Raw genomic sequence first — 20,442 nt, forward strand, 5'->3', positions numbered from 1 at the left:
TGACTTTCATAACAACGATTGAATATGTTAATTTACGTTGAAATTAACCACAGTAATAAGGGATCTAGTGTACAAGGTCTTTTGCATCCTGATCATTGCAGATCAGGACTGTGACCCGGTACAGCCAGACTAGGGCTAGGTCCATGCTGCTGTTTATTCATACGTTTGGCACTTCAGTGAGAAGGGAAGGAGGATGGAGGTGGGCTCTGAACTGTTGTGATTTAGGGGAAGAGGAAGAAATAGGGATCCTGCAAGTGGATAGGGCAGGGAGAATTATTCCTGCCTGTGCCAGAACCAATTTGCACTGCTGCAGCCTCCCAGGAAAATGTGTCGGAGATTCTCCCAGAGCAGACCAGCTTGGAGTGAAGGGTGAAATCAATTAACCGAGTTGCTGTATGCACCAAAGACAAACCCACTGTTGCTCCTGAGGACATGTTAAGCTTTCTCAGCCTCTAGCCTCCCTCTCAAAATCACTCTGCTGGTGTCACAAAGACCAAAGTTGTGATGAGAATAAAATGATGGACTCCTTGTTAGGGCAATGTTGTTTGGTTTTGCTGATGTTGCTGAGAACACTTGAACTTGCATGACAAGCACCTAGTAGCCAGCCCGATTGCATGAGGGATTTGTAAGAATAAGAAAAAAAGCAAGCAAGTATAACATATGTGCTATGCACAGGGCTGGTTACACAGCAGTGAAAGATGCAGTCGTAGTAGGGCCACCAAGTATTTTTGGTGTCCTTTGAATTCTTACCACCACTAGATTTAAGTATAAAAATCTGCTTTTGAAAAGCAGTAAGAAAAAAGGGCAAGATTTTCTTATCAAACTAGGAAATTCCCTTTTCACAATATAATCAACACCAAGTATGTTGAAATAAAATTATATTAATGTAATAACAACAAAAAATAACAACTCTAAAAGTTCTCAGTGTTGATAGACTAAACTCAAAAAAATATGTTATAATCTTGCAAAAAATTTAATGGCATAGTAATCAGTGTAGTCCAAACTATATTTAGAAGCACTACAATTATTACATAATACATCATGAAGACCCTCTAGAGATGGTATTACCAGAGATTATGGGCTAGTTCTGAAAGCCATTAAGGATCTATTAGTTGCCAAACTGGTCCATCCATAACTTGCAGTAATGTCCTCTCTGGAGCATTGCTTTCTTACCACATGATAATAAAGGGGAACTGAAGCTTTCCCCATGACACTTGAGAGAAAAAGTAGTCTTATCATTTTGTATATTTTGTAATTAATGCCTTTATTATATCCTTGATTCAAGTTCTGCAATAATTTGAGGAATTAATCAATTTATCTGCTAGGATTTGTCTTTTTTCTGTTTTTGCCTGTTCACTAGGTAACTTCTGAAGTAGAAAAAAAAATGTTTTTTGTGTTAATGGAAGTTTGCTAGACTAAATATAAAGAAAAAAAGAATTTAGACTTTGTTCTGCTTAGTGAATTGGAACATAAAATCCTGCATTGCTGAGGAATCTTAAAGTACACAGTTGGAGAGTTGGGATCTCTTTCAGCAAGAGTGAGTAAGAGGATTGGGCTTTATATACAACACTGGGTTAGATGACACCAGGAAGAATACATCAGTTCTTTGAACACATAATGCATAACAAAGGGCATAATTATAATTTTGAAAAAATAAAATCGTTATTTTAGAGTCATGAGCTAAGATCCTGTTACTCTAGGAGCTTCAAAAAATAGCCCGGAGTGCACACAACTGTGTAAATGGTGACTGCTACGAGTTGCTTAAAAATCTGGAATTTATACTCAAAACCCATAAAAATGATAAAGCAAATGGAAAAGTTTGCATTTGTTGAATAGTAATTTTCAATGCTATTGGTATTTTTGAAGAGATCATTCATAGTTGATCTTCAGGCATATTGAAAATCGCTTGTTTCTTGATCCATTCTTTCTCATTTAAATGTGCGAAATGTCAGATCTACTTGTGAGCGTTTCGAAACTGGTTCATATGACATCTTAAAAGGCTATGACTTGTATTAGATCTCACTTACTGTTATTCACCTATTATCTAACATTTTGAATATGAAGAACAAATATAGCTTTCTACTGCTTTTTAATGAACTAAATTTCTGCAGAATGATGTATTCATTAAGCATTCCTCTGAATTAGTTCTCTTTTGCTGATGGGCAGGAAAAGTGCATTGTTTTAAAAAGTTTATATGAAAATGAAAACAAGATCCTCAAACTGAATTCTTAGAATGTATCTGCTGTTGCTAACAGGTACAGAAACTGTAGTACTGTAACCAGAATCCTACTGGTCATGTAAATGCAGTGTTATGATAATATATGGAAGTGTTGAACACCTGAGGATATAAGTGCATTCATAATAAATTGTTATACTGTGCAGATTACTAAGATAAAGTGTGCATACAGCAATAACAGATCATCAGAGTTATGTTTTGCATACACTTTGCAAAAAAAGAAATGGCTGCACAAAATGAGAACCAGTGAAGAATCCAGCCCATGAGCTTTTCTAATAAATATTAGATCTTATTTTAGGTATTCTATCACAGGCTTTTAATGGAGAAAACTGTTTGGACTTACTGAGTAATATAGGTGTAAAATCAGAGCTATTCTAGACAAAGTTGTTTCTAGAACAGTTTAATCACAGGACAGTAGTGTGTACTTTGTGTATGAATGTGTGACTATAGCCACACAGTAATTCTGCAGTAGTATGTGGGAGGTTAACTTGTCACCTTTTTATTGCAAAAAATCAAGAAATGTCTGATTAAGTCAGAGAAAATTTATTGCATTATTAAAATGGATGAATCAATTTTTTCTTTCTTATGGTTTGTCAAATTTATAAAATATTATATTTCTCTTCAGATAGAGTTACATACTGTGTAGCTTAGAGATAATCCCTATGGTCTTGGCATATGTTACTTAATTGTCTCAGAAGGAAATACCATAAATACCATGCTGTCATCTCCCATGGGCATTTGCTCATCTGTCACAGTGGGAGCTCCAGACTGGGTGAGGTGCTCTAAGACATTTCTTAAACTATGTAAATCACAGCCATTTCTCCTTCCTACTTCCCAAATGGTCAATTATGTATAAACATGTGTTAATAAAAATTTGCTTCTTTTGCCTCCAAGGTACACACCCAGAAAGCTATGTGAACATGATAAACTATAAATGCCATTATTATGTGATTCAACCTATGACATAAATTACTGATTTAAAATGCCTAAATAGATATGAAAGTCTGTGGGATTCAGACAGGCCCAAAGTAAAAACAAAACAAAGCTATCAATAAAAGTCATTAAATAAACGAGACAAGTTTCTCCATTTCTTTAGTTCTCTTTTAAGGGAAGTGTTTTGTACCTACCTACTGAGAGCAAAGCAATTAGAAGATTATGTTGAAAGTATGCTAAAGGCTATGTAACACATTTGCTGCTTAATGACCTCTGTACAGGTTCGGTTGCTATGTGAGTTAGAAAACAACCAAAGTTGAAGGGATACAGATTGCAAACAACTATGCTGAATATTGATAAAAAAAAAAAAAAAAAAAAAAAAAAAAAGATACAGAAAAGGCAGATAGAAAGGGAAATGACATCAAGGGTGTGCTATGTGTAGCTGCATCAATGAATAATTTCCAGGGAATCACCACCTGCTGCTAAAAAAGACCTACAGGTTATGACAACCTACATTGGTTGTATGTGTTTTGTCTTCAAATAGCCTGTGGCACACCTGTCTTATTTATTGGATAGTTATGTGTTTGTCTAAATCAGCTCTTGGACTATATTCACATGAGTCATCATGATTATTTTGAAATAGAATCTCTAATTGAATTTACACTCCGCCAAATTTAGGATATAGCCAATCAATAAAATATTAAATTTGATGCTATGCTATTGATTAACATTCATTAAACATCTAATGGTGAAACATTTCTGATACACTGAGAAACTGAGTTGTGCATATGTGTTGCTGCTGTATCGTTGGTGAATCTGGAAAAAGTGTTGCTCAGACTATAGGAAAAGGTATATCCTACTCTTTCTGAGATGTGTAGCGCATGAGAGACAGGTATGACTGAGCTAAGCATCTTTGGAGCAGCCCATTAATGCTTAGGTAATTTCAGAGGTGAGATGGGAAAAGAGAGATCATTTAATGCTATTGCATGTAAATGACAAAAAGTTTGGTCTGAAAATGACTTGGATGAACTGAGCTTGACAGTCATTTGTAGGAAAAATAGTCCAGTACTAATATTTGTTTTGTGTAGGGGCACTTAATCCAGTATTTGCCAAATAGTAGAAGTTAATGTTAAGTAAGTTGAACAAGCATTCAGTGCAAATTAATGATTGTCTGAAAAATTGCCAATGTTAATTTTCCGTTGGCGCGTCTCTTCAGCAAGTGGCAAAACTCACTTATGTCAATGAAGGACACTTGCGTAGACTTTGCGGCCTCAGTGCTACATCACTAGAAGAAGCAGTCGTGAATCTTTGCAAATAATTTTAAGTATTGTCGCCAGTGGTTCTTGTTTTAGTCACTTGGACTTCCGATGTTGCAGCTGTTGCTCTGCCTCGGGGAACGAAGGCGTCTTTCAGGTGTGTCACATAAGGAAGATGCAGGACTGGGTGGCCAGAGCATCTTAAAAATCATAGTACGGCACGGCCAAGATGTAAGGGAGAGTGGTGAGGGGAGGAGTGACTCATGCTGTTAATTACATATGCACGGCTACCTCCAGATCTCAAAGGGAGATTCAACAGCCCAGAAATCTAGGTAGGCCTCTTTCTTCTCACTTCCAAATAGCAGCAGATACGGCCTAAATTTAGGTATGTGTGGTGGGGGGGTACGTCTGTTTTATGCAAGCATTTACAAGACTTTCCTTGAGCAAATAGCTTTTTTTCACCAGTGCTTTATTTTTCTTAGGGATTTGAACTGAAGTAATTTAAGCTTTATCTCCACATGCATATTTCATAGATTAATAAACATAAATGTATTATTCTTTCTTTATTTTGTGGTAAGTGTTCTGTGCTGAGTATCTTTATGATTAGCAGAAACAGAAGTAAAAAGGATAGCTAGCTGGAATGGATGCTTTTTTGGTGCTACGATTTTTTGGTCCATACTTACAGGGTCAAATAGATAGTGTGAAATATGATGAATTTGTTTGTTTTCTCTCCTAAAGAAAAAGAAATGTTTAGTGTAATATAAGGCATTTGGATTTATTACCCTTCATCAAAGACGGCTTTTGGCAGCATTTTATCACCAATGAACTCATTGGCATATAAAAAACAATGCATGTGCAGTTCTGCAAAATGGGAAAGGAAATTTGATGGGAAGGCCTATTACATCACTTGAGCAAGATTTTTTTTTTAACCAAATAAAATTGTAGAGGCGCCATTCACATTGCTGTAGCTAAAGGCCATCATAAACCCTTGTTTTCATGGTGTTGTATATTGTTACTGAACCATTAAAAACTATACAACCTTTAAAATTGGCATTTTGTGGAGGACTAGGCTTGGAAAGGGGAATAAGTCTGTGTGCTTTTAAATTGGGAAAAATATTTGTCAGTTAAAAAGGTCAAGCAACTAATATTTATTTGCATTGTTCAGATTTAGTAGCATTGCGTCTTAATGTTCTGCATATGCTTAAACCTCAAAAAATGAGGACTTTTTTAAAACGTCCGTTTGTCTTTCTGCTCCAAAATCTAGTTTTGTGAGCAGACATTAACCTAATAGTAAGATTTATTATGTCCTGATCACACAGACATGAGCATGTGTACAATTTTACATACTGTGATTGGTACCAGTGAGTTAAGAAAGCCACGCACATCTTTACTGACTGCATGGGACTGGGAAAGAAAGGATCCTGCACCTTTTGGTAGTCACAATAGTATGAAGTGCCATGAATATCTATACTATTACAACTGAATGTAAAATGATAATAGTAATGAATAGCCGTAATTTTATTGTAAACCCATGATTTGATTTGCTGAAGTGTGTGCAGAGAGCAGAGAGGAGTCTTGTATCCTTGAATCATATAATGCTATTTTCTAAACATTTCTTCTACATGTGGAACCTTTTTTTCCTTGCTGTATTTTAAGATCTTGAAAAAACTGCATAATGATAAGTCCTGAAAATGTAGATAATATTGTACTGCAAATGAGATATCTTCCTGTGGGCAAGTATAGTGTTAGCTTCCCATCAGAGCAGAAAACTTCTTGATAGTTTTATTGTGTCACTGTGATATAAAATTATTATATAGGATCATTTGCTTTGTGTTTCATGTAGGAAGGTCCATGCGTTTCACGTAGGAAGGTCCATGCAATTCTAATTTTTCATTTTAGAATCTTCAAATACACATTTTTTGACAAAAATCTTTCGTTCTCTTATTTAATAACATTATTTGTTTCCTTGTGCGTTACAGAATTAGGTGAAAACCTAAATTATGACATAGTTAAATGAATGAAAATAAGCATGCTGATATATGTTAAGAACAGTCCATCTCTACCGGTTATCTGATTATAAGATATTCATCCCCGATCATGGATGCAAATTGCATCAGCTGCTCTGTGACCTTCAAAGTCTGATTACTCCCATTTAATATTAGGCACCCGAGTTTTAAAAGAAAAATATAGTTTATGTGTACTTGTGGTTGTAGATGAGAAGTGTCTGTGTATCACTAATGCTAAGTTAAGTCTAGTTAAAATATCTAATGAATCATATGCGTTCTTTAGTTTGCTTAAGTACTAATGGAAGAAAAGTGTTCTTTTTCTACATGCTTCTGATATGATTTAAAAATCTTAGTGGCATGATGATCTTCCCAGGAATTCGCCATCATGAGATTAACAACTGAATGCAAATAATAAATAGTGACACATAATAATAGGAGCACTGTCATTTGTCTCTCTTCCCCATCTTGGTTCCTTCAGTGCTGTCAACAACCTTCGGTCTGTATGTCTGGTAATTTCAGCCAAAATTAGGTCCTTGGAGTTGTAACTATCCTCTATGCTGTCAAGGATCTGCTTGGCAATGGCATGCTCTCCATCCAGTTCCAAGAATCAGTATCTAAAACCCAATGATAACTTACGCAGGTAGCTTTTCCTAGGTGTCACCATGAATGCATGAAAAGTGGGGTTGGAGTAGGTTGGAAATGAGGACGATGTTTCCTCATTTTGCAAGAGCAAAAGCAAGGGATATATGAGGTGAACACTCGTTTGCTAATTAGTGAAAAATACATTTTCTAAGGAGAAAGGTAAGTGGTATGTCAACCAAGCTACATCAAACCTGATTATCGTATGAAATATGGCATCAAGTGACATAAAAGTATGTTTAAACAGTAAAATGAGCGTGGTGTCAAATCTGGACACAGGTGGTTCCTGGTAAGAAGAGGAGGCTGAATTTCTGAAACTAAGAGGCATGGAGCCTGCCGGGCTTTGAAGGAAATGCCGACCTCGTCCGCAGAGAAGGGTACGCGATCGGGGCAATCATCTCTGGAGCGTGCTGTAGCAACAGGGAGAGGGGTACTTTGTACTTCTCGAGATTTCTCTCTTTCTGTCCCAAGCTTCCTAACATTTGACTGCAGTTTCTGTGTTCAAGTGGTTATGCTAGCAGTGAAAGAAATGCTGAATTCAAAGGTGAAGCTTTATGGTTGCAAGGAAAAACTTTAAAACTTGATGTATGCACACAGCAAAGGCACAGAAACCAAACAATTTCAATATTTAAAATCCTACCTTGGTGAGTGTTTAAAGGCCTGATTCATGAATTTGAAGTTTTTTGGTTTAGCAGTAAGTGACTATGGGCTGCAGGACTTTGCCTTGGGGAGTTCATGATGGCTCTGAGAAAGGCAGAGTGCTAGGGAGCGGTAATGAGCGTGGCCGTGAGCACAGGCTTGCGTGCACATGCAGGAGCGAGTAGATGCACAAAAAGGTCTGGTTCTGCTATATTCTGTGGACATCACTGTTTCTAAGGTTATTTTCCAATTTGCAATTGTTTTGTGCGTCTGGCAGGAGCAGACAGATTAGAAAAAAGAAATGACTATTTTTAAGTACTCGTTTATATTTCTTGCCATACAGATGTGGTAGATCTGTTTGTAGCTGTAAAAACTTGGAATACAACACTAAGGTAGCTGTAGCTGCCGAAATTAGAAAGGTATACAGGATGCTGGAGGGGCAGAGGGAGAGGAAATACCCTTTGTAGATCGCTAACTGCTAGGTTAAGGATTGGTTATTGTGTAGCTTTGTGCATCAGGTACTCGTTTCTTCTAAGTTAGCTGACAATTACACTGGGAAGCCAGCTTGCATGCCTCAGGAAGCTATATATATATATATATTTTTTTTTCCTGCTAAAGCCCTGAAAAAATGGTATAGAATTGCTTAAGACATTTGCAGAATACTAAAAATGCACTACATTTTCACAGGAACTCTCTTACAGGATGAGTTAGCCTATCTGAATTAGAAATACATTAGCAAAGGGATTTGGGTAGACATGTCTGTATGGATTAACCAGAGCTGCACTTTGCTTTCCTGATTTTTTTTTCTCTCCTCTCCTCAATCATAATGAGAGGTGATTGAATTTATTTGGTTAAAATCCAAGCTGAACCCAGCAGAGGATATTTTCAGAGTTATCCTTTTTAGATACTTGCCGTATCAACCAAGATCTGTTTTTAGGACCAGTTATTTAAGGCTGCCTTAAAGACTAATGAAGTATAGCATGATGGATGTTACCCCGTTTCAGGGACTTTAAAGTAAGTTACTTTCAGAAATGGAAAAAAAAAAAAAAAAACTATAATCTTCAAGGCCCGCTTCAGTACTACTCTTCAAGATCATACATTCATTTTTGGTAGTAAGATGCTCTATGTAATGTATACGATAATCTTTGGAAAAAAGTTAATTCTGAGTTTTCCTAACTAAGAAGAGATTTGTAATGGAAGAGACTGTCTTGAAAAGCAGAGTGAGCATAGTTTAAAAACACTTAATTTTCTACCTTTGTGAGGTGTAAGATTTTAAAAGCACCTAAGTGAATTAGGAGCAAAACTAGAAATTCTATCCTAGCTCTACAGTAACATACTGATGCTTGACAGTTTTTGCATTTTGATAAGCGACATATAATAGTATTAGCATTTTGTCACTGTCTTCCTTGTAAAGCCAGATATATTTAGGTTTATAAACCTGAAATCCTTCTTTGTATGTGCTTGAGATTATATATTTTTATTATTATTTTTACAACGCGGTATATTTAGGAAAATAGCCTGACATTGGTTTGTCACTTTTTAGGTCACATTTGTATTATAGTTAAAGAATTACCCACATATATTTGTGAGATTTGTTTATAGATAGCACTATGCAGTCATTTCTATTGAAAGCCGTTGAAAGTAGTGAGTTATTATAAGTGACGTGCTTAAAGAACTGATTCTATGACCTTAAAGTTTTGAACTAAGATAAAATGTACTTTAGTGCTTTTTTGGCTTATATACTTAGCTTATCACGAAATTTAGTAATTTTTTTCTTGGGATTCTTTGCACTTCTTTACTCATGCTATGCAATAAAGCTGCCTGTATTTAAAAATACAGAAAATTTGTAATATCAAGTGAATTTACTTCTTTTAAGAATCTTTTTAGTATTCATTTTTATTTCAGTGGTTTGACAATTGTTTTGTCTGTTCTGATCAAGTGAAGACGTTACGTATCAGGCATAAACAGCTAAACGTGATGTACCAAAAACATTTTTAGCATAATGATTGCTAACTTTGTACAGTATAAAATAAATAAGAATGACAATGGAAAGGCTTAATTTACACCTGGGAAAGGTCACAAAATGAGAACAGATTTTATTATGTCAGTTCATGGTTTTCAGTTCAACAGCATATTCAAAAATAGAAAACTCTACTCAGATGAGGTTTAAGAATCTGACTTGAAAGGTCATAAAATTCAGTTTTAATGCTAAAATTCATCTCTTTGTTCCTCACTGTAGCAGAGATCTTGTAGCAAGGAGTGATGTTATTTACAGTACTTCACGTCTGGTCACAGTGGAGAATAAACCGCTAAGTGGAATCCCTATTGAGAACCATTTCATAAGGTTGTTATAGCTATTCAGACTGGAACCAAAATGCAGACTATGTTTATACGAGCTCCTAAAATAGCTATTTTGTATTAGTACTTTGTGCAATATAAATTTCCATATTTAAAAATAGGATTTCTGTATTTCTCCTCATCAGTTCGGTTAATAGAGGTAAAATTAAAAGATTGTTCTTAGTAATCTGCGTGAACGAAACTGCGGGAATACAATTACGTTTCAGTCAAGAAACTGAGGGCTGTATTAAAAGTTTGTTCCTTAGAAAGAAATCAAGCTGCGGTACAAACTTTCTCCTAGAGGTCTCTGCGCCGAGTGCGGAGCGCCGTCCAGGCCGGGGAGGCGGCTGTCCCTGCGTGCTCGGGGGCTCCGAGGGTTTTCACGGCCTCGAGGAAGCGCTGCGCGCAGGGCAGGAGCCGAGAGGACGGTTAAGCAGTCGCTTGCCATTTCCTCAGTCAGGCAGAACAGCAAGTAGAAGCTGGATTCTCCGTGTCCTCCATATGTTGGCCTGTGATTCTGGTAAAAACTTGACTCTGAGTATGAAAACTTTCCAGGCTTATTCCTGTGTAAAGTTTTGATTTCAGCATCTTGGCATTTTCAGTTAAAGAGCATTTTGCTGGAAAAATCTTTAGGCAGTTAACAGAAAGAATGAAAACAGTGATGCAAAGACTGTATCATTTAATATTTTTTTCCTTTTTTTTTTTTCACATGCAAAGAAGCTTGTTTGACGAAATCAGCCCACAGTGTTCAAGAAACTGTCTGAATTTTTTAACCATTTTTGTCTATCGTTGGAACTCATGCAAGATGAGGCAAATGCAATGGCAGCACTGAATTCCTGTTACGGAGGAGGATAGAAAGGAGGGACTGGGGAACAATATAAATAAAATCTCAATCACAAAAAATGCTGAATTACAAAAGAGGAAATACCTGTCTAGAGAGCAATACCCTAGAAAAACAAGACACTTTAGACTTCACATTTCTGCAGTATCTAAGCAGCTCTTAGATTTCTGTAGAGTCGTCATCATGTGTCTCCATGGACTGGGGAGACGGCTTTACTCCTAGACCGCAGACTTTCCCCATCTGAAGCAGATGCCCTGTAGTGAGGTAGGGAGCTAAGCCCTACTGTCACAAATTGAGATGCCTATTTAGGAGGTCATTCTTCATAGTTACAGTAAATCTTAAATCATTAAACAATTCTATCAAACCTTTCTCAAGAAGCTCCAAAGCCCTGGCTACACACAGAAAATTGTTCATGTCTTCCATAATGTTTACATGTCTTTGTATATGTTAAAAAATAATACAAATGGAATATTTTATGATAGACTTTGTCACAATGCTTTTTAAGTGTTCTTTTGCACGTGCTACTTTCTTTTAAAATTTCCACTTTTCTTTGATGCATTTGCCTCTTAGTCTCAATTCAATATTCCCCTAACATAGAGGATGTCGGCCTCAGAAGGTAGTTTCTTGTAAACAGTGCATTGATTTCATGCTTCTAGCTGTAATAGAATGTAACCAATGTATTTCTAGTTGCATGTACTTGTTGTATTAAAATATTGGGTGTAGATTGCCTTAGTTAGCAGACTTTGCCATGAAATACTCCATAAAATAATGTTAATCATTATTCTGTATTTGTTTCTCCGCATATTTAATTTACAATAGATTAGTGAAACGACTTCATTACAGGTATTTAGAGTAGATTAGTAAATTCATTTGTGCTGATTGAGTCCACATTGATTTGTGATGATTGGCTCCACAGCATATACATCTGGTATGGGGTTGACCTGAAAAGTATAACTGTGCTGGGGCTGTCTTCCTGTTATAATTGTATGGGCTTACTTCATTGGGTTACGTGTACATTATTGCAATTGAACTAAAATAGGTCTGTTTTTCACTGCATGCAATTTAGTCATGCATCAATACATTTTTAATTAAAAGTGTATGACAGGTACAATAGTAGAGTACTCCAGATAATCTTCTAAAGCAGTCCGTTTCCTCCACGACAGGTAATCAGAATCTGTCTCAGCTGGTGAATGTATAATTTTTTATTAAGATATATGATTAAGCATCTAAAAACTTTACGCTAAATTGTCAGATTTTAGTTTTAAGCCCTGTACTATGAATATTTCAAGTTTATAATAGCAAAGTGAGACATTCTTCATGACAGGAAAAAATGATCTTGCAGGACAGCTTGATTAGCCCATTTTGTAATAATAGTCAGCATTAGAATAGTGTATCACAATTTAAACGCTGGAATCACCTAGCTGGTGCTGCGTCAGGGATGGGACCGCAGCGTGCAGCTCTGGTAATGTCATGGGCATAGCGGCTTCCAAGGTCGCTGGGGCATTGGCAGTGGAAGCTGGCTTGCACTTTCCCCACCATTTCTGTAGCTAACACTAATGAAGAAATTAATAATTGCTGTTTCATGCAAAAACATGAGGAAACTGTGGGCGAGCTGATGATCTGCTTTAAAACCCCTCAGCCTATGCTACCCTGTAAGGCAACCTTAACAGCAATGCAAGCAACTGTAGAAGGATTCTCCCACTGGGAAGGACTTCAAGGTGGTGTGTTTAGGATGTAAAGTAGTTAGGAAGATGAAAAAGCTTAATAGCCATTTGACTTTCTCCAGCTTTAATGCCAGAGCTGATATTAGGATCCGGAAGGTCTGAGAGTCTTTTGATATAAGAGGGAGTTGGCAAAAGTTGCATGAGGTCACAGGCTGCCCAGAATTGTGCCGGGATAGCGTGTGTGCACGGTTCTGTCTGAGCAGGCAAAAATAAGCACCCTCTGGCCCTCTCCTTCCCACAGATTTGTCAAGCACTTTGGACTCCTTGGGTGTTACTGCAGGGATGGTGGAAATATGTTATGAAACAAAACTGAAGGCAGATGTCAATTGTGTTCAAAAATAGAGAATATATAGGTAGAGCTATAAAGGTAGAGGGAAGAAAAAAGAGGTGGGCATCCAGAGTAAAATAAAATAAAAATGAAATTTCAGATTATTAAATAATGTAATAATTTTCCTAATTTTTATTAAATGAATTAAAATCACTGAAAGCTTGAAAAAGAAAAAGGGAAAATGAAAACCTCTGTCTAGAGGTATTTTTGGTAAATTTGCAGAAGTCAAAGCTGCCTACCTATGTTAATTAATTAACGTGCTATAGCTACTTCTTACTGTTTTGTCCAAAAAAAAAAAAAAAAAAAAAAAAAGGAAAAATGATGAGGGGCATTTCTGTGTCCTGAGATTCATACAAATTACAGTTTTTGTAGTCTGAGGAATGCAGGAAAGCTGTAGATACTCTCCCTGCCCAGATAATATTTCTTTAGTTCACAGTGTTTGTAATGAGAGTACCGTGGAAGAGTTTTTCTCATGCCAGTGAATTAAGGATCATCAGTTTTATTTCCACATGAATCTTATAACTAGATCTAGTTTATGTAATATTTTGTTTTATTTTAGCATAGTATCATTATTCAGAATATAACAATCTTATCTTCCATTTAGCAACCAAACTGCAACATTGATAGGCTTCATTGATGCTAGATGGGCTGCCGAAGGAACTTCAGCTTTTACCTGCTCTTTGAACCAAAATAAATTTGGCCATCGAAAGATGATCAGGATAAGTCCTTGCTTTACTATTTTTCCTGTTCCCAGAGAGAGTTGAGAATGTCAGAAATAATGTAGTTCACAGCTGCTCTTTGTTCGTGTTCCAGGATAACATAACTGTCTTTTTTGGATATGTGAGTTGATACCCACTTATTAGCCCTGTTATGTTCTAGTAATCTTTGCTCTTAGATACCGCAGACAGAAACACCGCAAGAAACCTAACGGGTTCCAACTGACTTAGGGCCCATTCTCTTGACGGTAATTATACCATGGCGAGTGAGGCGAGAGACTACAGTATCCTCAAAAAATCACTTTCCCTTTGCCAAGAGTGTAAACATTATCACTCACTAGTAATAAATTAGGGAATACTTTTTACAAGAAATCATTAGAGTACATGCTTAAGGTTTTGGGTGCCTTAATTATACATTTTCATATATACATATATGGATTTAAAAAAATACTTTAATTTCCATAACTCTCAATTCAGTTTGTCAAGTTGCTTTTTCTTTAAAAAAAAATCAACAAAACAATTTCATTTTCAATTATGAATTTTTCATTATTGTTACTTATTTTCTCACAAAATTAAAAGTTAAAAAAAATCAGTGTGAGGTTAAATAAAACATTTGATTTAAAATGTTTTGCTTCAATTTTCTGGATTAAAAATACTTCACTTTGATGAAACTATGTTTTATAATATCCCTGAAATGCTTTTACTGATTTGCCTTCTTAACCTTAGCTCCCATTTAACAGAATTTTGTTTGCTAATATATATGCTGCAGTTTAGAAATAAGGAGGTGTGTAGTGACACTCACTTCTGCATTCACATTGGTGTGCTCTCATAGTTACATTTGAAATGATAAATATTAGCTAGAAAACCATTCCTCTTTTTCCTGTGATACCACATTAGAGACAATACAGAAGATCTGGATTCAGTTTCTGTGTGTGTGTGTATGCGTGATAAAAGCAACGGCAGATCTGGATTCCAGCAGGATACTGTCAGAGACTTCTTGCACGAGCTTGGAGAAATCATGTAGCCTCCCCACGCCTCTGCAAAATGAAGATAATAACACATTGTTTCTCCTACCCGTTCTTGGCTAGACTAAAAACTTCTCAAGGCAGAGATTCTCTTACTACGTTTATGCAGAGAACAGCACAATAAAGTGGAAGTTCGGCTTCGGGCTTGTAAGCGTCCCTACAATGCAGATTAATATAATTTTTCTCCTTTTCATTTATTTCAAAAAGAAGACATAATTCTACCTCCATTTGAGTTCTGCCTGAGGTAGGAAATGTGTGAAAAAGTTCACATTTTTAGTAGCAAGATGTGTCTTAATTAGAGGTGCTCTTATCACTGTGCTTCTTTTAACAATTTGAATTTAAATTTTTGTCAGGGTTTTCACTTTTTAAAAACATACTGTAAAACTGGTTTTGCATTATTAGTGTATCCAAATTATATGCATTCCTTTGTGGCTTGCTGTGCCAGAATTCTTTTTCAAAGCTATTAATCGCAGACAGAACATGGCAAGGTATATTCTACTGCTGATGTGTTTAATATTAATTTGACAAAGAGCAAGCAAGATCTACACTGGTAGCAGAACTTTCACTATGTCTTTCCAGAATGGAGATAGATTTTCTATAGAAACCTCTAAACATGAAAGGACACACACCCAAGAGATCTAAGACCTCCCCCCCCAATTAAATAAATTAGAATATAGCAGCCAGAAAATTGTGTTTCTGTTCTGCCATACTATACTTCACAACCCCGGGGACATTGTCTAGCCAATGATCTGAAGTACAAATGAACTCTGACTCTGATAACTTCAAGGTCTAACAGAGAAAGAATGGTGGAAAGTTTGCCAGAGAAGCCTTAGAGATAATAGCCAGAATTATATAATATACAAATATAGGACAAAAACTACAGGGCTTTTCTCCTTCAAGATGACAGCTTAAACTATGAATGTGACTTCAATAAAAATATTGTGATTTGGAGGCCAAAATAATGACTGCTGGCCAAATCTGGACCCTTGCAGAAAGGCTGCGTGAACGGGGATTTGCATGGATGCTGTTTGCAGTAGGCAGAAGCACATCGTCGGCACTTTGTAGATATTGCTAAGCCCCTTACTTCTCTGCAAACTAGGGGATTTAGAATAGTGAATCCTCAGAATTGCTGCCTTATCCTCCTCCTCTCCATGCCCTATTCTCATCATACTTCTGCTGCAAAAGCATAGAGGTTGTTCTCTTCCTTTCTCTGTGACTTGTCCAGAGTGTCTCTGCTGTAATGTTGGGTAGGATATTGTCTGTGGAAAAATCAAACCCCGAAGTTTACCGGTTGTAGAATTAAATCATTTCTTTGGGTTTTATTAACAGTTTTTTTAATGTGAAAATTTAAGATGCATTTACAAATATTTAAATGACACAAGAAGATTGTATTTTGGGTTAAAATTTTACCCAAAATATTATTTGTTCATGTGTTCTTTAGCATCCAATGCATGCAAATAAGAAGGTATTTCTTTTCCTACACTGGAAGTTTTCTGGACTCCATCTGCTATGTCTAGGGGCAAATTTTATCTTTGGATGCACATAATGGATTTCTTTTATTTTAAACAGGAGCTATACAGTATGCAATTAAGTCCAGAATATTGTCTTTATTTTGAATGCTATATACAAAGCCTATGAAAAACTATGACATTCATCAAAAGCTAGGACTTGACCATGCTAAACATTTGATTCACTGTAGCACAGGGTAGTCACATATCCTTGATTGTCCTCAGAATTATTTGAGGACTTAAGTAAAGTTAAAAATGTGAACTGAAACCAATGCCTCTAAGGAAGATGAAATCATTTCACTGCCATAGAAATACCAGTACAGATCAGGAAAATCAGTTGCTTTCTCTAATCTTCTTTCCTATGGAAACTTTGCTAATGAGACCAATTCCAGAGACAGTTGCCTTGATCCACAATAGTAGAAGTCCTTCTGTTGGCAGCTAAATAAAGCTAGATAACCTAAAGCTATGTTAAGAATTTGTAGTATAATCTAAGGTGAACAGACAACCTGAGTTTACTGCGGCAATAGCAATACATGAGTGTCATATTTTGTTTGACTGTTAAAAATGGCCTGTAACTGTTCTTTTAGCATAGCATCCTTTCTTCCCATCCTGATGCAAATTAGAAACTATGTCCTTCATCAACATGGCATGTGCTTCAGATGTAGTCCCAGCTGATTTGGTCACTCAGGGTGGGCAGGGGGAAAGAGAACAGCAGAAATATTCATTTTATTTCCATGGTTAGGGGCTTAGCTGGAAAAAAAAAAATCCTTGCGCATATTGAATGCTAATTGTCCACTCAGTATTAAACCTTTCCTGGAGCTGTAGAAAGAACCTTAGAATCTGCAAATATTTGTTCAGAAAATCTGAAATAAGATACTTTGTTCAAGGTAGAAAAAAATTACCTCCCCCCCAAATGCAACAGGCAGACCCTTTCTGTTTCCCAGTCTGGAACTAGGAGAGAAGGGGTGCGAACGAGTGGAGAAGCTGAGGGGGCATGGGTACTGGTCTTGGCCCCACCAAAGATTTCTAAGCGATTGGAAGAATGTTGGAAGGTGCAAGCAATATACTGAGAATAAACAGAGATTATTATTCTGTATATCCGTTTGTAATCAGGATCATATTTCCCTGCGTCCAGTGGCTTTGTGAATAGTGTTAAATCTGAAGGTCTCTGGTGACAGTGTTTGTGTAGAAAATGGGGCACAGTTTTGTTAGTGGTCTTGCAGTGCAAGGAAGCAGAATTAGTAACATCAGTTCTGCTTTTTGTTAATAGCAAGCTTTTTATAGCAACAAAGATAACTCAGTGTAGCTATTATAAACAAGTTTTGATATACAGTACAAGGAACAAGAATACAAACTCTTAATGATATCATTCTTAGTGGTGTCTACTATATAATCATGAAAATTTTGGAAATTTCCTTACTCTGCATTTCTATGATTAAGTGATTTTTTTTTCTGTATCCCATTAGTGAATTTTTCTTCATTAGGAAATCCTTTGAAATGGCTGAATTGCTATCCTGGAGAGTTAAGTCTTCTATTTATCGACAGAAGTTGTACAGCTTTGGCATGAGCGGCGTAAATTACCCCCTATTTCCTGTCAGTGCGTTTCCTGTCTTGCTTGGGAGATGCACATCTAGATGAGAGGATCGTTCAGCCTGTATGGCCGGCGCTTGACCTAACTAATAAGGAGAGTCTGTCAGACAGTGGGATGGGGGAGAGAGTTCATTGTGCTCTCGAGGAATGTGTTCTTTGGTTAAATGAATTTAAGATATGTTTGCATAACCTTTTTTCCATTTTTTTTTAATGAGTTCTATTGCAGAGTCTGAAAACTGCGCAGGTTGAAGGTGACAGTGCCAAAGTTTTCAAGGTGTTCTGTGGTGTTCAGTAAGATCCAAACAGGAACCATTTATTCATTTTGGAGATTATCAGTCAGTAATATAGAAGTAACAGTTTATGTCCTGGTCTTCGTGAAATAGAAGCGAACCACTCCCCCGCACTGTTAATCACCCGGAGCAAGGGAAGCAGTGGAGAAGACTAATCTAATGCTAACTAAAGTTTGTGCAAAAGATTGAGCCACATGTTCAGCTGCTATTAATTGGCAGAGCTAAATTGAAACGTGTAAAGCTATAATGATGTAAATTCACTGAAAATCAATGTAAAATGTCCCTAACTCCAAGAATCACAGGGTTCAAGGGTGCTCATGTGCATGGTTTAGATTAACCTAGGGCTAATTCAGAGCGAGCTGTAGAATTTCTTCACCTCAGCAAATTTGTCGTCGCTACTGACTGTTTCTTAGGAAACTTGGAGAGGAAAGGAGCATTGCAGGTTTCCCAAGAAAGATTTCTGCCAACAGAAATGGCTCTTTCAAGTTACTCAGTTTTGATTATTAATTTACTGCAGTGTAAACACAGAGCCCAATGTTTTTATTTTTTCTCCTTCAGTGGAAGTAGAGGCTGACTACTTTGGAAAGGAAAACATAAGTTCTGATGATTGTTTGACTGATAATGAACACAGAAGTATTAGGAGGAAGAAAAAAAATAAATAAGGGAAATTATTATCAAAGAGTTGTTCCTACCACGCTGAAGAGCAGGGACCTGTCCTCTTGGTCCTGCTCAGTTCACTGGTAATATTCATGTTAGTTACACTAAGATCTACACTGTGCCCTCAGATTTTGTCTATACTCAAATCTGTGATGTGATCCACCTTTAAGATAATCCTTGTGTACACAGATCTTTAGGACCAAAGTCCAGTATTCTTCTAGTCTGAGTTGTAATAACAAGCGGTGAAGGAAACAGAGCAGCTTGTGGAGTAAGAGCAACAGCTAAGGTACCAAGGCACATTCTCAAATGTGGGATGTGAGGTTCTGGGGTATAAAACACACTGAAATAAACTGGACTTTCATGTAGCTTAGTTTGGTCAAATTGCAGAGGGACTGCATAGCTATGTGGTAACAATAAAGAGCTGTTACCCCGAGCTTCGTAAGACAGCTTCAGCTCCTAAATTTGCAGTTCCTAAGTGCTCATAGTTCTGAATTTAAACATGTATGTTAACCAAATATCATTAAATAGAAGATAGGGTACTTGATTTCATGAGAGATTTGTTTGTTGATAATTCAAAAGCCTTTTTTTTTTTTTTTTCATTTTGCTCTAAATTTAGGCATATTTTTTCCTGTCAGATATGAGCTCACGTATTATTACATGACAGAACTTTCAGTCGAATGATACATTTTCCTTTAGATCAGGCTGTCTGGCCTCAGCAAGTTTATTCAGGCAGTGGAAATCCCTTATTAAATACATTTTTCAAAACTTCCTGCAATACTGTTTATTTATAGATTACAGGAAAGATAATCAGTGCTTTCCACTCATATTCACTTAGTTCTTCCTAATGATACCTAGTCACACTCAGTCATGGTCATGCATACTCTGTTCCACTCACAGTAAATTCCATTCACAGTAAATTTGAATTCACACTTCATAGTCAATCATTTAACTCATTCACATCAGTCACACTGAATCAATACTCTCTTTTTTTAATGCTCACTCCTTTCCTTTCACATTTACTCTTAAACATCTGCAATCATACTCATTTGCTCAGTGTTTATCCTTATATCAGGAAGCTAGCTATCATTAATTGTAAACTCTTCATTACTCACAAATTAATATGGCTACTGTAGTGATAGACAAATAATATGGAATCACAGGTATTGCTTCGAATTCTTGTTGATGGCAACAAACCAGACGTGATGTTGTTTTCCTTGTTTTGGAATAGGGAAATGGAGTGTAACCTTGTGTGTGATGTGTGTCTGTTAGCCTTAGGTTTTTCACTTTGATCATCCCGGGAATGCACAACAATTAAATGGAGTTGATGCTACTTTTTTTCCAATTTAATTTGATTGTTAAAAAAAAAAAAAAAAGGTGAAATACTGTGAAAACAGGATGGGAGGCTAAGTATACTGTTGTGGTCAGAAATCAAGAAAATGCCTAGTGTTGTGGTGAGTAAAATTGAGTTCATTTATTAAATAGGATTTTATGAAAAAAGAAAAGGTGTTGCTTACTCTCTGTAGTCATGGTGCATGTGTTTGAAATCTGGCTCAAAAAAGAACAAGCCTACCAAGTTGTTCACGTAAATTTGGTCCGGTGTCTCTGGTCTGGGACTGTAGGCGAATTTATGCCTACTCTTGCTTTCAGATGCTATCAGGCAAGTCTTTTGCTGTGAAGGTTTTAATATCATAAAGTGGAAGATGCTTTAAAGCTCTAA

This window comes from Rhea pennata, chromosome 6 (assembly GCF_028389875.1).
Source record: "Rhea pennata isolate bPtePen1 chromosome 6, bPtePen1.pri, whole genome shotgun sequence".
NCBI classification, from domain to species: domain Eukaryota; kingdom Metazoa; phylum Chordata; class Aves; order Rheiformes; family Rheidae; genus Rhea; species Rhea pennata.